This window comes from Pungitius pungitius, chromosome 1 (genome assembly GCF_949316345.1).
Source record: "Pungitius pungitius chromosome 1, fPunPun2.1, whole genome shotgun sequence".
Taxonomy (NCBI): domain Eukaryota; kingdom Metazoa; phylum Chordata; class Actinopteri; order Perciformes; family Gasterosteidae; genus Pungitius; species Pungitius pungitius.
In genome coordinates, this window is record NC_084900.1 from 2,500,008 (window position 1) to 2,511,824 (window position 11,817).

At 43.1% G+C, this 11,817-nt stretch overlaps 2 long non-coding RNA genes across 4 annotated transcripts; both read left to right on the forward strand.

Annotated features, from left to right (window-relative positions):
- Window positions 1–190: 190 nt before the first annotated feature.
- LOC134116381 (uncharacterized) lies at window positions 191–6,507 on the forward strand. Of its 3 annotated transcripts, none has more exons than XR_009948547.1 (5): window positions 191–496; window positions 1,883–2,021; window positions 4,912–4,967; window positions 5,110–5,469; window positions 5,579–6,507. It is a non-coding gene; the product is annotated as an uncharacterized LOC134116381 (long non-coding RNA). The 3 variants fall into 3 exon arrangements; XR_009948546.1 differs by having other exon boundaries at window positions 1,886–2,021; window positions 5,107–5,469; XR_009948545.1 differs by having other exon boundaries at window positions 192–496; window positions 5,107–5,469.
- A 1,594-nt stretch (window positions 6,508–8,101) lies between these two features.
- LOC134116682 (uncharacterized) lies at window positions 8,102–11,286 on the forward strand. Its single transcript, XR_009948549.1, has 4 exons — window positions 8,102–8,166; window positions 9,120–9,175; window positions 9,312–9,674; window positions 9,784–11,286. It is a non-coding gene; the product is annotated as an uncharacterized LOC134116682 (long non-coding RNA).
- Window positions 11,287–11,817: the final 531 nt, after the last annotated feature.

Genomic DNA, 11,817 nt, shown 5'->3' on the forward strand with positions numbered 1-11,817 from the left:
CGTAATCAGACAGTTGATGGACCCCATTGACTTCCATAGTAGGAAAAAAAATACTATGGAAGTCAATGTCAGATTACCAGTCCAGCCCTGTTTCCACCTGTGTTCAATCACCTGCACCTCCCTTGTGTATTTAAGCCCTGACACTCTCTTGTCTTACGTCACTGTTACCTGTTCAGGTTGGTGCATGTCGGGTCAATGTTACCTGTTCAGGTTGGTGCTTTTGAGTCCTCCCTGCCTGCCTTCGACCTGCAGGAAAAGTTGTTGCATGTATTTACATGATCTTGTCTCTAAGTGTTTGAAAAAGTGACATATGAATATTGTCCTGCTTTTTCTTTCATATGATAACGCTAAATGTACCAAAACTGCGCAGTTTTTTAGAACGTGCGACTTTTTCAAAACGGCGCCCCATAGGCGGGGGGATCCGTGTCAGCGGACAAAGACTCACAGGTCGACAAAAACGAGTCAAAACACGGGACGGCACTCAGGAAAATACCTGGTAAGCTCATTTTTTCCTCAGTAAATACTCCACATATTTAAAGACTTTGGTTTTTTTAGGACTTCATTTCAGTCTCTTGGTGACGCCACTTTCACTTTCCTATTGCGGCTAAATAAACGAAAGCTGCATTAAAGAAATGTCCTCACTCTGAGACAATTATACATACAGCCTTTTTAAAAACTAGTATGCAACTTTAAAAAGTACATTCATGTCAACAAGCAGTTTAAAAATAACTGTTTAATGTCTTTTAAAAAGACACCGAGCCTTTGTTTGGTGTCAGCTTGCGGTTCTTCTGGTTTCTGGTGCGGAGGTGGAGACGCCTCACGTCCGCTTGTTACATTCTCTGCACCATCAATAAAGTGCTGATAACTCTGTCACAAATATCTACTTTGGTCATGAAGCAAACATCCCTTGTGAGGAGACTTCTTGAAGGACGAACATTGTGCGGATGGCGCAGTAAACATCAGCTTTCTCCATGGTTTGGTTATGATTATATTAAGGTTTGTGTGAGGGTTCGTAGCTTAGACAAAATATTTACAGGTCATGCGGTTTGTTTAGTTAAAGATAATGGAATGCTAAAAAATATATATACAATTTATTGATGACATATCAGAATATAACGTGATCCATCGAGAAAACGAAAAACAGCTGTATGGTTGAGTAAAGAATCATCGTTAACACCCTGATGAGGTTGTGTGTGGTTCCCTCTGGTGTTTGTTCTAAATGTTGGTACATAGATGTTCACACTGAACTTCATTGATGACAATAAGAAGCTGATGGAGGAAACATGAGTTTGAGATGCAGTTGGAAACTCGGTCCGAAAGAAAATAAGTTACGTCCAGTCTCCACCGTCGTGCTTCGCTTAATCAGCCTCCATGTTTGTTTCTCCTCCGCATCCTCCTTTAAAGTCGCATCGACTTCCTGTTGAAGTTCTTCTCGCGTTGGACCAGCAAACGCCGTCGTGTTTCGCACTAAACATCCTCCGTAGATGCAGACAGCTCGTAAAGAACTGCGCCTGGAGGACCTACGTGATGCTAGCTGTTAGCCGTTAGCTGTTAGCTGTTAGCCATTAGCCCCGTTGAGAGCTCGCTGGCTCGGATCGGGGACCGGGCTTCACGCCGAGAGAAACGTCCCGTGGAGGACAAAGAGTGATACAACACACACACGGTCCTCAAGAGACACACACACACGTTGTTAAGGAGCAAACGTCCTGCATATCACTTCTGCGTTAAACACAATGACCCTACATAATGTAGTAATACTATATTCAGTGCAGTGTTGTAAAAAGGTAAAATGTTTGGTTGTTTGTTAAAAGTATTTCTGTACCGGACACAATTAACTAACGCTGATATTCATTTATCCTCCATTTATTTTCTGATTCGGCAGCAGCAGGACTTCAGTAAAGACGCAGTAACGAAAGGCTCAAGCAGACACTTTATGAAACTCTTTCCGGAATTACCCACAAGTCATTGCAATGTGACGTCAAAAACGGGACAACCAGTCAGCGCTGAGGGGAAAAAGAAAGGTAAACAAAGAGGACGGCACACCTGTGTTCATAATGTCATAATAAAATGTACCAAAGTTCATTAAATAATCCTGGTCCGACAGGATGTGTTAGCAGCAGTAGCTGATACACACACACTCGCTGCTTATTTATTTTCAACATATTGTTGCTTCAGTGACCGCAGAGAGACAGTTTAATGAGATGCAGAGTAAACGCGTTCACATCTCCACCAGTAGGTGGCGGAATACGTGTATTTAAACATTAGTATTTGTCACACTTCAATCCTGAATTGAATGTTAAATCCAAAGATGTCAAAGGATCAAATATTTTATTGTATTTTTATCATATTTCTGCACCACGTCGTCTCTTGTCCATTGTTGTACTGTCTGCCGTCATGCACCAACTGCCAAGTCTAATTCCATGTGTGGCAATACGCGCTTCCTATGACACTCCAGAAGGAATAATTATCTCCAGCAACGCCACTTGGGATAGGCCCAAGACCATTCTTATTTAAGGCACGCAGAGCCGTTCACCAAATCAGGGGTCAGAGACCATAAGATAATTATAAAAATAGTTTTATTTGTTTAATACTTTTAAAATGGCAATATGTTCGTCGATAAGGAGTTTGAGGACTATAAAGAAAATAAACAAACAATTCAAATCAATAAACCAGCATGCATAAGATGTAAACAAATTCAAACAAAACAATTCAAATCAATAAACCAGCATGCATAAGATGTAAACAAATTCAAACAAAACAATTCAAATCAATAAACCAGCATGCATAATAAAGAAAATGCAAACCAAAAAAAAAGAAAAAAAACCCACATGTAATATGTCCAACAGTTCACCCAATATAGAGACACATTTGTACCAGTTCTTCAGGTTTTTAGCCGCTATCAAGAACAGTCTCAGTGAGGGGGGGGGGGGGGGGGGGGGGGAGGGGGAGGGGAGAGCGCGCCGGGGAAGATTGGCCCATTAATTGGTCGTGGCACCAGGATAGCCCCACAACAGCATGTCCAAGGCTGCAGCCCGGTCCAGCTATGCTGTGAAACACAGCATTAGAACAAGACCGTAATTAATGTACAGCAAACAGGCAGACACAGCGACTTACCAAATTACAGGTCAAGCTGCCCACAGACCCCGGCGGTGGCACGCACGCACACACTCAGACAGCAGCCCACACTATAACAATTAAGACAATTTAGATTTTTATAATAACGCCCAAATGTGTCGAAAAAAAGGGAGGGATGCATCGTACCGAGACACCGAACACCAGCAGTCGAAAAATTGCCCTTACCGCACCACAGCAGAATGTTGACCTACAGGGCAGCGGCCAAAACGTAAAGCGCGCCTCCCGGACACGGCTCCACATACATCCACCCACACGGGGACATCCATGACCCAGACAGGGTCGCTATATGAAGGGAGGCACATTAGTGCCGCATACACGGCGACACAGGAGAGTAAAAAGTCACAAAAGATGGAAACATTGCCCTTACCACACCACAGCAGAATGTTGACCTAGGGCAGCGGCCAAAACGTAAAGCGGGCTCCCGGACACGTCTCCACAGACACCCAGCAGGAGAAGACAACAGGACGAGTCCACACACCAGAGGCTTAAGTAATATCCCGCCTCTCCCAATCAATTAGAATTAGCCCCAGGTGTGCTGGTCCACACCCCTGTGTACAGGAAAGAGGGAGGGGAAAACCCTCATCCGGTCACACATGTATGTCTGACATATTATGGCAACAAACGTTTCCTGATTCAGAAGATCTAATGTTGGTAAGTTTTCCAAATCTGATTGCGTCCGTGTTAGTTCAACCTCAAAGTCAGATTTAAGGGGAGCTTCTCACAGCTGCAGAGTGGTACCAACAAGAGGTTGACTCAATAACAGCGTCACACTTTGGCACCAACAAAGCACTCAGGACCAGGAAGCTGTGCTTTACCCAGATGTTAGTTTACTATATAGTGCTCACAATAAATTGCCACAATTTTTCAAGGTGGACGTTGTCAGCACTTGTTATATTCATCTCTTTCTTCTACCTGTAAAAAGGTCAAATATAGAATTTGAAAGGATGCTATGACCACCACGGTTCCCTGTTGTCCTGTTCTGCTCATTGTTGGGTGTCCACCAAACACAACGTTTGGCGATGAGGCCAAAAAGTTTCAGGTCTCATCTGACCAGAGCACCTTTGTCCACATGTTTGCTGTGGGGAACAGGGGTTCTTTCAACAGCAGCTTTCTTCTTGCCACTCATCCATTAAGGCCAGATTTGGGGAGTACATGGGTACCAGTTGTCCTGTGGACAGATTCTCCCACTTCTGCTGTGGATCTCTGCAGCTCCTCCAGAGTTACAAGGTCCTCTTGGTTGATGCTCTAAACAGATGTAAACACGTTTACTCTGCGTCTCCTAAACTGTGTCTCTCCGTTCACTGAAGTGACACAATGCGTGAACAATAAATATCAGAGCCAAAATAAACATGCGCGTATTTGACTACTGCTGCCAAAACACATCCCGTCGGACCAGGAATATTTATTTATAATCATTAATGAACTTTTCTCGTCATGCTACCATGGTAACCGCTGGCACTGCAGAGGGATTTCTAGCATACAAACGTTGCGATGACTTTTACCGTGAAAATCCACGTACTTCCTGTTTAGTGGATAGGCTTCGAATTGTCGTTTTATGGGAAAAACGGAGTAAAGAGTTGTCAGTCTTTCTTGTTTTTTGGTCCTGAACGAGAAAACGACTGCTCACTTCAGTTTTCTCGTTTTTGATTTAAAAGAAAAAAATAAGAAACCAGTTTTTTCGTTTTCTGTTTTTTACATTAAAAGTGACTATCAAAAGGTACACAGACCGATGGTGATGTGATGTTGGAGCCTCTTCTCCTCTGTCTCCTCTCACAGGGAGGAGATGATCTGCAGCATCCTGGTGATCTTCATCCTGACCTCCTGTGTCTGTGGTCGGTTCACTTTAGTGTTTGTAAAGCAGCTGTGAAGCATCAGCACACACTCCTCAGAAACATCTGGAGATGGAGTCTAAAGGCTCCATGTTAAAGCTGTCACTTTGTCACCTCCTCCTCTCCTTCTCTGTCTCCTCAGCAGGGTCCTTTGTAGTGAATGTGACACAGAGCAGGTATCATGCAGAGGAGAACCACAACATCTCACTGGAATGGATGTTCCCCACCAGCACGGACCACTCCACCAACTCCCTCTATGTCTCCTGTGAGATGTTAGCTGATCAGACACCTTTACTCATGTTTCATCTATATAAAGGTGTTGAGGTCCCACAGATACAAGACGAACACTTTTCAGGACGAGTCCAGTGGGACAAAGACGTCCTCAGAGAAGGACGACTCAGACTTCACATCTCCAGACTCCAGACTAATGACTCTGGGCTGTACTGGTGTGAAGTGCTCACAAGTTATGGGAAGAACTATAAGGAATGTCACCTCAATGTCACTGGTAGGTTCATGAAGTTAAACTTACTAACACGTTTAATTCAGCAGCTTTATTCAGATAAATAAACCTCTTTCTTTACATTAATAAACAGATTTGTTGGGTCTCTTTGCAGCAGTGAAGGATCGACCTGAACCTGAGACAACCAGTGACACCAGTCTGAGAGGAAGGATCGGTCTCTACTGTGTACTGGGAATACTGGGACTAGCAGCAGCTCTACTGGGTTTTCATTTATTTTATCTCTGCATTGCAAAAAAGACTAGTGATCAACACAAAACACGACACATCAGAACCACAATTCAAGATATTAATCTTGAAACATTGGGACCAAAATGATTGACCTTCTGGTAGGACTTCTGACATCACAGTATGAATGGAAGTCAATGGTGGCATCAAGCGTCAGGACAGCTGTGGGTGGAGAGTCCAGTCAGAGGATCCACGGTTCCATCCCAGAACCTGCTGGCCCGTGTGTTGATGTGTCCTTGAGCAAGACACTTGACCAGCATCACTCCTGTAGCTGTGACCTCACAGTGTCCATATTCGTTTTTTTTTTCTTTGCCTGAGATTCAAAGGAAATCCAGTCTTTTTGTCCTGGACCTCTTCAGCTCCTCTAACAGAGACTCTTACTACTGAACAGATGCTGCATTAAGCGTCACTCTGGTCCTGATCCAAGACGAATGTTCCTTCTGGTTCTTGTTTCTAAAGAAGATTTAGATTCTGTATGTTTACTTGCTGACTTGCTCACATTGTTCTGGTGACTTTACGTCTGGTCGTTGCTCCACAGAAGAAGAAGACGTCACTCGGGACGTTGTGGTCGTAAATCATTTTACTGTAACAATGTAGCCTCACTAAAGCCGCACCTTGCCTCAATATTGCATTTTGCACATATTGCGATTAATCGCTGTCAATCAGAATAATGATGCGATTAATCAAATTCAAATTTTTCATCTTTTATTACTCTTATACATACTATATCATATTTGTACAAAACATATACTGTTACATTACTTATATTATCCTACTTTTTTTAAATAAACCATTACCTTTTTAATCAGCTTCTTAATTTGTCGTATTAATTCAAAAAGTCACAAAGTGATCAAAACCATCCTCAATAATACAAATGTATTTTATTTCATCATTTGATCACTCAAGAAGACATAAGGAAAGATGTTTAGAGTCATTATCAGCTTCGTGAAGCATTAAACTGACACTACCTGCTACTTAGTGTGTGTGTGTGTTGTTTATTTCTTCCACAAAAACAGTCAATTCATTATTTCAATCAAACAATAAAAGTCCATCACTAATGTAAATGTCCCAAACGCTTCCTTAAATCAGAATTCTTGAGCCAGCTCCATCCAGCGGGTCCATGTTACCAGCTCTTCTCTTTCTTTCCCCTTTTCCTTCTTCCTTCACACAGCGGCCTGTTCCCAGTCTGCTTCCTCTTCCTCTCTTGTGTCCAACGTGTCCTTCTTCAGGCTCCCCATCTCTTCCTCTATCAGGTGTCTTATTGAGCCCCTACAGCTGGGTGCGTGCTGAAGCCTTCTAGGACATGTAGTGGGGACAGGGGGGGGGCATTCTGTGATTCAGCGGTCCTCCACTACCGGACCCCTCGTGGTGCCACACATCCCTCTCCCCAGACTTTGAAAAGTACATTTATGGTAACATGCAGATTAGAAAGAACCGTGTTTCATTTCCTTCATAACAATATTAAGCTTTAGTTTGGAATCAATCAGCCTTCTTTGGATCTGCCTCTACTCTGTTCTACTTGTTCCTCTATTTTATTCCTTTGAGTCAGAGGCATTCTACCTGGGACGTAGGATCCAGGGGAGGAATGGCCTTCTGGGACCCTGGGGGTTTGAGGGACAGTCCAGTGGGACAAAGACGTCCTCAGAGAAGAACGACTCAGACTTCACATCTCCAGACTTTATTCATGCAAAATGAAGTCAGTACACAAGCATTTGCCGCTGTTGTGTTGTCTTTTTTTTTTTACATTCGAATATCTCTTTTTTATGGAAGCCCATTTCCGAAAACAAGGGTTAGAAAGTCGAAATAATGACTTAAGATATGCGCATGCGCAAGCTCCTTGCAGCTGGTTGTTGACGTCACTACGGTCACAGAGGTGTCGTTCGTGTTTTAACAACGTCTCGCTGATGAGTTATTGAACCGGGAAGTTTGAATCTGAATTTCTTGTCAACTTTACCGAACTATAAACGTTGTAAGGACACTTGCACCCACTCAGTCCCCCCCCCCCAATAACCAACCTGGAGGGACAGGGACGTCTGACGCACAGTGGTCCGCTTTTAACGTGGTCTAAATTATCTTCGGTACTTCCGAGTCCAAGATAAATCCAACTTTTTAGGGGATAAAATACAGTCCGGGTGGTAATTCAGTAGGTGTCATGATTAGTAACGATTGAAAAGTCCTGAAGAAAGCTCTCTCTTTATGGACATGTGTGACCAGTTCCTCAAAGAGGAAGGACGCTGCAGAATCAGCGGCGGCTTTGCGCGCGTGACTGTCAGACGAGCTGAGTCCAAGTTATGTTGCCCCGCCCCCCTGGTTGGAAAAAGTGGGCCATCGGCTTGTGGTCACCTGATTGGATGGGTTGTCTGAGGGTGTTTTTGTTCTTCTTAACGGGTCAGATTCATGAAATCACTGAGTCATTTACTTGTTGAAGAACTTGAAGACTGAGTCACGGTGTCCAAGGTAAGGAGAGAATGACTGTTATCATTTCATTAACATTATGTGAGGATTTGTGGATTATACAACATATTTACTGGTAATAACGTTGTTTGTGTTGTTGGTTAGATAGAATTCAACTGTAAAAAGATTCAGAATTGAACCTGATCCATCGGGGAAAATCAGCTGTATTATTACATTATTATAAGATTTTTTTCACAAACAGCATGAGGTTGTGTGTGTTCTCTGGTGTTTGTTACGTGGTGATGAGGACGGATCCAAATGCGAACAGAAGACACAGACACAAAAAACTGATTTAATCAGAGAAGGTGGTGGGCTGCTGACTGGTTCGTGGCAGGGGGGGGGGGGGGGGGCAGGGTATCGATCGTAGGCTGCGGGAAACATCTGGCAATGATCCAACACGGGACCAGAGGTGAGCAGGCTTTAACGGTGCTGATCAGCCACAGATCCACCAGGATCAAATATATCTAACTCAGTGAAGGCCCAAGTCAGAGTCACCAGTTTGTTGTACATGCTGGAACATAGATGTTCATACTGTGCTTTATTAATGACAAAAAGAAGCTGAAGTGTTGGAGGAAACATGAGAGGTTTGTTGGAAGAGTCCAAAGGAAAAGAAGAAGTTAGTGCTGTTTATTAATCATTGACCACAAGGGAAGGTATTTGCCTAAAGCGATGCTTCTGTTCTGTACATATAGGACCAGCACATAGTGACTACTAGCCCATTAATTTACTGTTTGGAAGTCTGGACACTTTGTACATATTTTATTTGACTGAGTGAAACCAGCTTTACTTTGTGGTTGTAGATCTCAGGGAGGTTGTCATCAGCATCAAAGCGTTGTGTGTTTGTAACAAACATGATGATGAACACAAAGAGCATCAGGATGTGAAGACACACTGTAGATCGTTGATGTGATGATGATGTGACGTTGGAGCCTCTTCTCCTCTGTCTCCTCTCACAGGGAGGAGATGATCTGCAGCATCCTGGTGATCTTCATCCTGACCTCCTGTGTCTGTGGTCAGTTCACTTTAGTGTTTGTAAAGCAGCTGTGAAGCATCAGCACACACTCCTCAGAAACATCTGGAGATGGAGTCTAAAGGCTCCATGTTAAAGCTGTCACTTTGTCACCTCCTCTCCTTCTCTGTCTCCTCAGCAGGGTCATTTGTAGTGAATGTGACACAGAGCTGGTATCATGCAGAGGAGAACCACAACATCTCACTGGAATGGATGTTCCCCACCAGCACAAACCACTCCACCAACTCCCTCTATGTCTCCTGTGAGATGTTAGCTGATCAGACACCCTATGTCCTGTTTCATCTACATGAAGGTGTGGAGGTCCCAGAGGATCAGCATAAACGATTTGCAGGACGAGTCCAGTGGGACAAAGACGTCCTCAGAGAAGGACGACTCAGACTTCACATCTCCAGACTCCAGACTAATGACTCTGGGCCGTACTGGTGTCAAGTGCTCACAAGTTATGAGAAGAACTATAAGGAATGTCACCTCAATGTCACTGGTAGGTTCATGAAGTTAAACTTACTAACACGTTTAATTCAGCAGCTTTATTCAGATAAATAAACCTCTTTCTTTACATTAATAAACACATTTGTTGGGTCTCTTTGCAGCAGTGAAGGATCGACCTGAACCTGAGACAACCAGTGACACCAGTCTGAGAGGAGATCCTCGTGGAAGGATCGGTCTCTACTCTGTACTGGGAATACTTGGCCTGGGACTAGCAACGGGTCTACTGGTTGTTTTTCTCTTTTCTCTCTACATTGCCAAATATAAAGGTGATCAGCACAGAGATGATTCATCGTCATCCCGACACTTGGAGTCATGGATCCGTCCTCCACCCCATATGGACGCAAAAGAGACACAACATTTGGTCAAAAACAAAAACCAACATTCATGGTATCTTTAGTGTTCATCATGAAAAAATACATGAATGCTTTATCTGGTTTGATTCATTAGCGCCCTGGCTACAATTAGCCGAAATCCACATCACAATAGTCCAGACACAACTTCAGCCAGTGGAGTAGAAAAGGATTCCAAGCCAAACCTTTGCAGTGGGTCGGATGCAGTGAGATGGAGCCACCAGACCTCCGCTAGGTTCCTGTTCTGATCAGAGTGTCATCTGACGCTTCAGCTGTTTTCTTCCTCTCGGCGTCTGGGGAAGCTGTCGATGGTTTGCTCGTCACTTTAGTCGTATTCAGCGAGATCAGGTGGTTCAAACGAGTGGTCGAGTGACGCGGATCGACCAATCAGCGCTCGACCTGTAAAGAACCATCTGGATCGTCTGACGTGAGGCCTTCACCAAAAGCCTTCTCTAGAGTACTTTATCCTTGTTGTAGCAGCTTGAAACTTTACATGTGTACTGTCCACGGTACGTCCAACAAAGGGAGGGGGGGGGGGTGTTTCAGAGGGAGAAGCCTGGTTCAAATTAACAGGATTGTTTGAGTGCGGATCAGCAGTTGAGGAAGCGAGAGCCCGACTTCCATCGGGTTCATCTGAGCTGGCTGATGGACCATCTGATGGACTTGGTAGAACCCAAATGAGGAAACATCATCCACACCACGTACATAGTTATTCACCTTTAAATGTTTGCACAAGAAGAGTCTGATGTTCTGACATCAAGGTCTGACTGCTGCTAAACACACAAAGTATTGTTGTCCTCAGTTTACATTTTGTTTAAATGTTTATTCTTTGCACTTATATATTATATAAACACTCATATATAAGCTGGACTTGAGGCACTTTTTTTCTACTCTATTTTTGCTACGTTGGTATCGATATTGAAGCCACTGTGAACTTTGAATGTATGTTAAAGATGACATGCACTGTGTACAAGTCAAGTGGACTGAAAATAAAAGTTATTGGTCACTTTTATTTTTTATCCTGTGTACAAACGTGTGTTTTGTATTTAGTGTACAGCTGAGTTTGACTTGTCTTTGAGTTCTATGAAAAGTGCTCTAAAAACACATTTTATTATTTTTGCATACAGTGTACGTGCAATAAAAGATGAACACTATGGACATTAATAACAATTAAAACGAGCATAATGTTTTTAACCAAATGAGAATTGTGTTTAACGATGGTTTTCTCTTGGAAATAAAATTGTTGTAATTCTGTGGAGTCTCTGCATTCACAAGCTTCTCTAAAATTCAAGATTCAAAAAGTTTCTATTTTTAAACTCATTATTTGTTGCTTAATGACCAACATATATTTATGCTTACATGACATGAATATAACTAAATGTATACAGCTATGGTTGCAAATAAACCCTAAACAGCATTAAATAAATCTGTAATAACCCAAATAGATGCAACTGGTGCATTAAACAGACGCATTGCGCCACCTGGTGGTGGAGATGTGAACACATTTACTCTGCGTCTCCTTAAACCAGTGATTCTCAACTGGTGGGTCGCGACACATTAGTGGGCCGCGGACCCGTTTTTAATGGGTCGCGGGCCTTATTAATTAATTAGAATTAAAAAAAAAAAATCATCCTGTGATTTTACTTTGAAGGGACTTTTTTAATGCAGCGGAATGTCGTTTTTTTGCGGCTCGTCCGTCCATGTTTTTTAGCAGCGTGTGCCAGGTTGGGTCCAACCATTCTGATATGGGGGAGACAGGTTTTTAGGATAATTAATCATACTGAA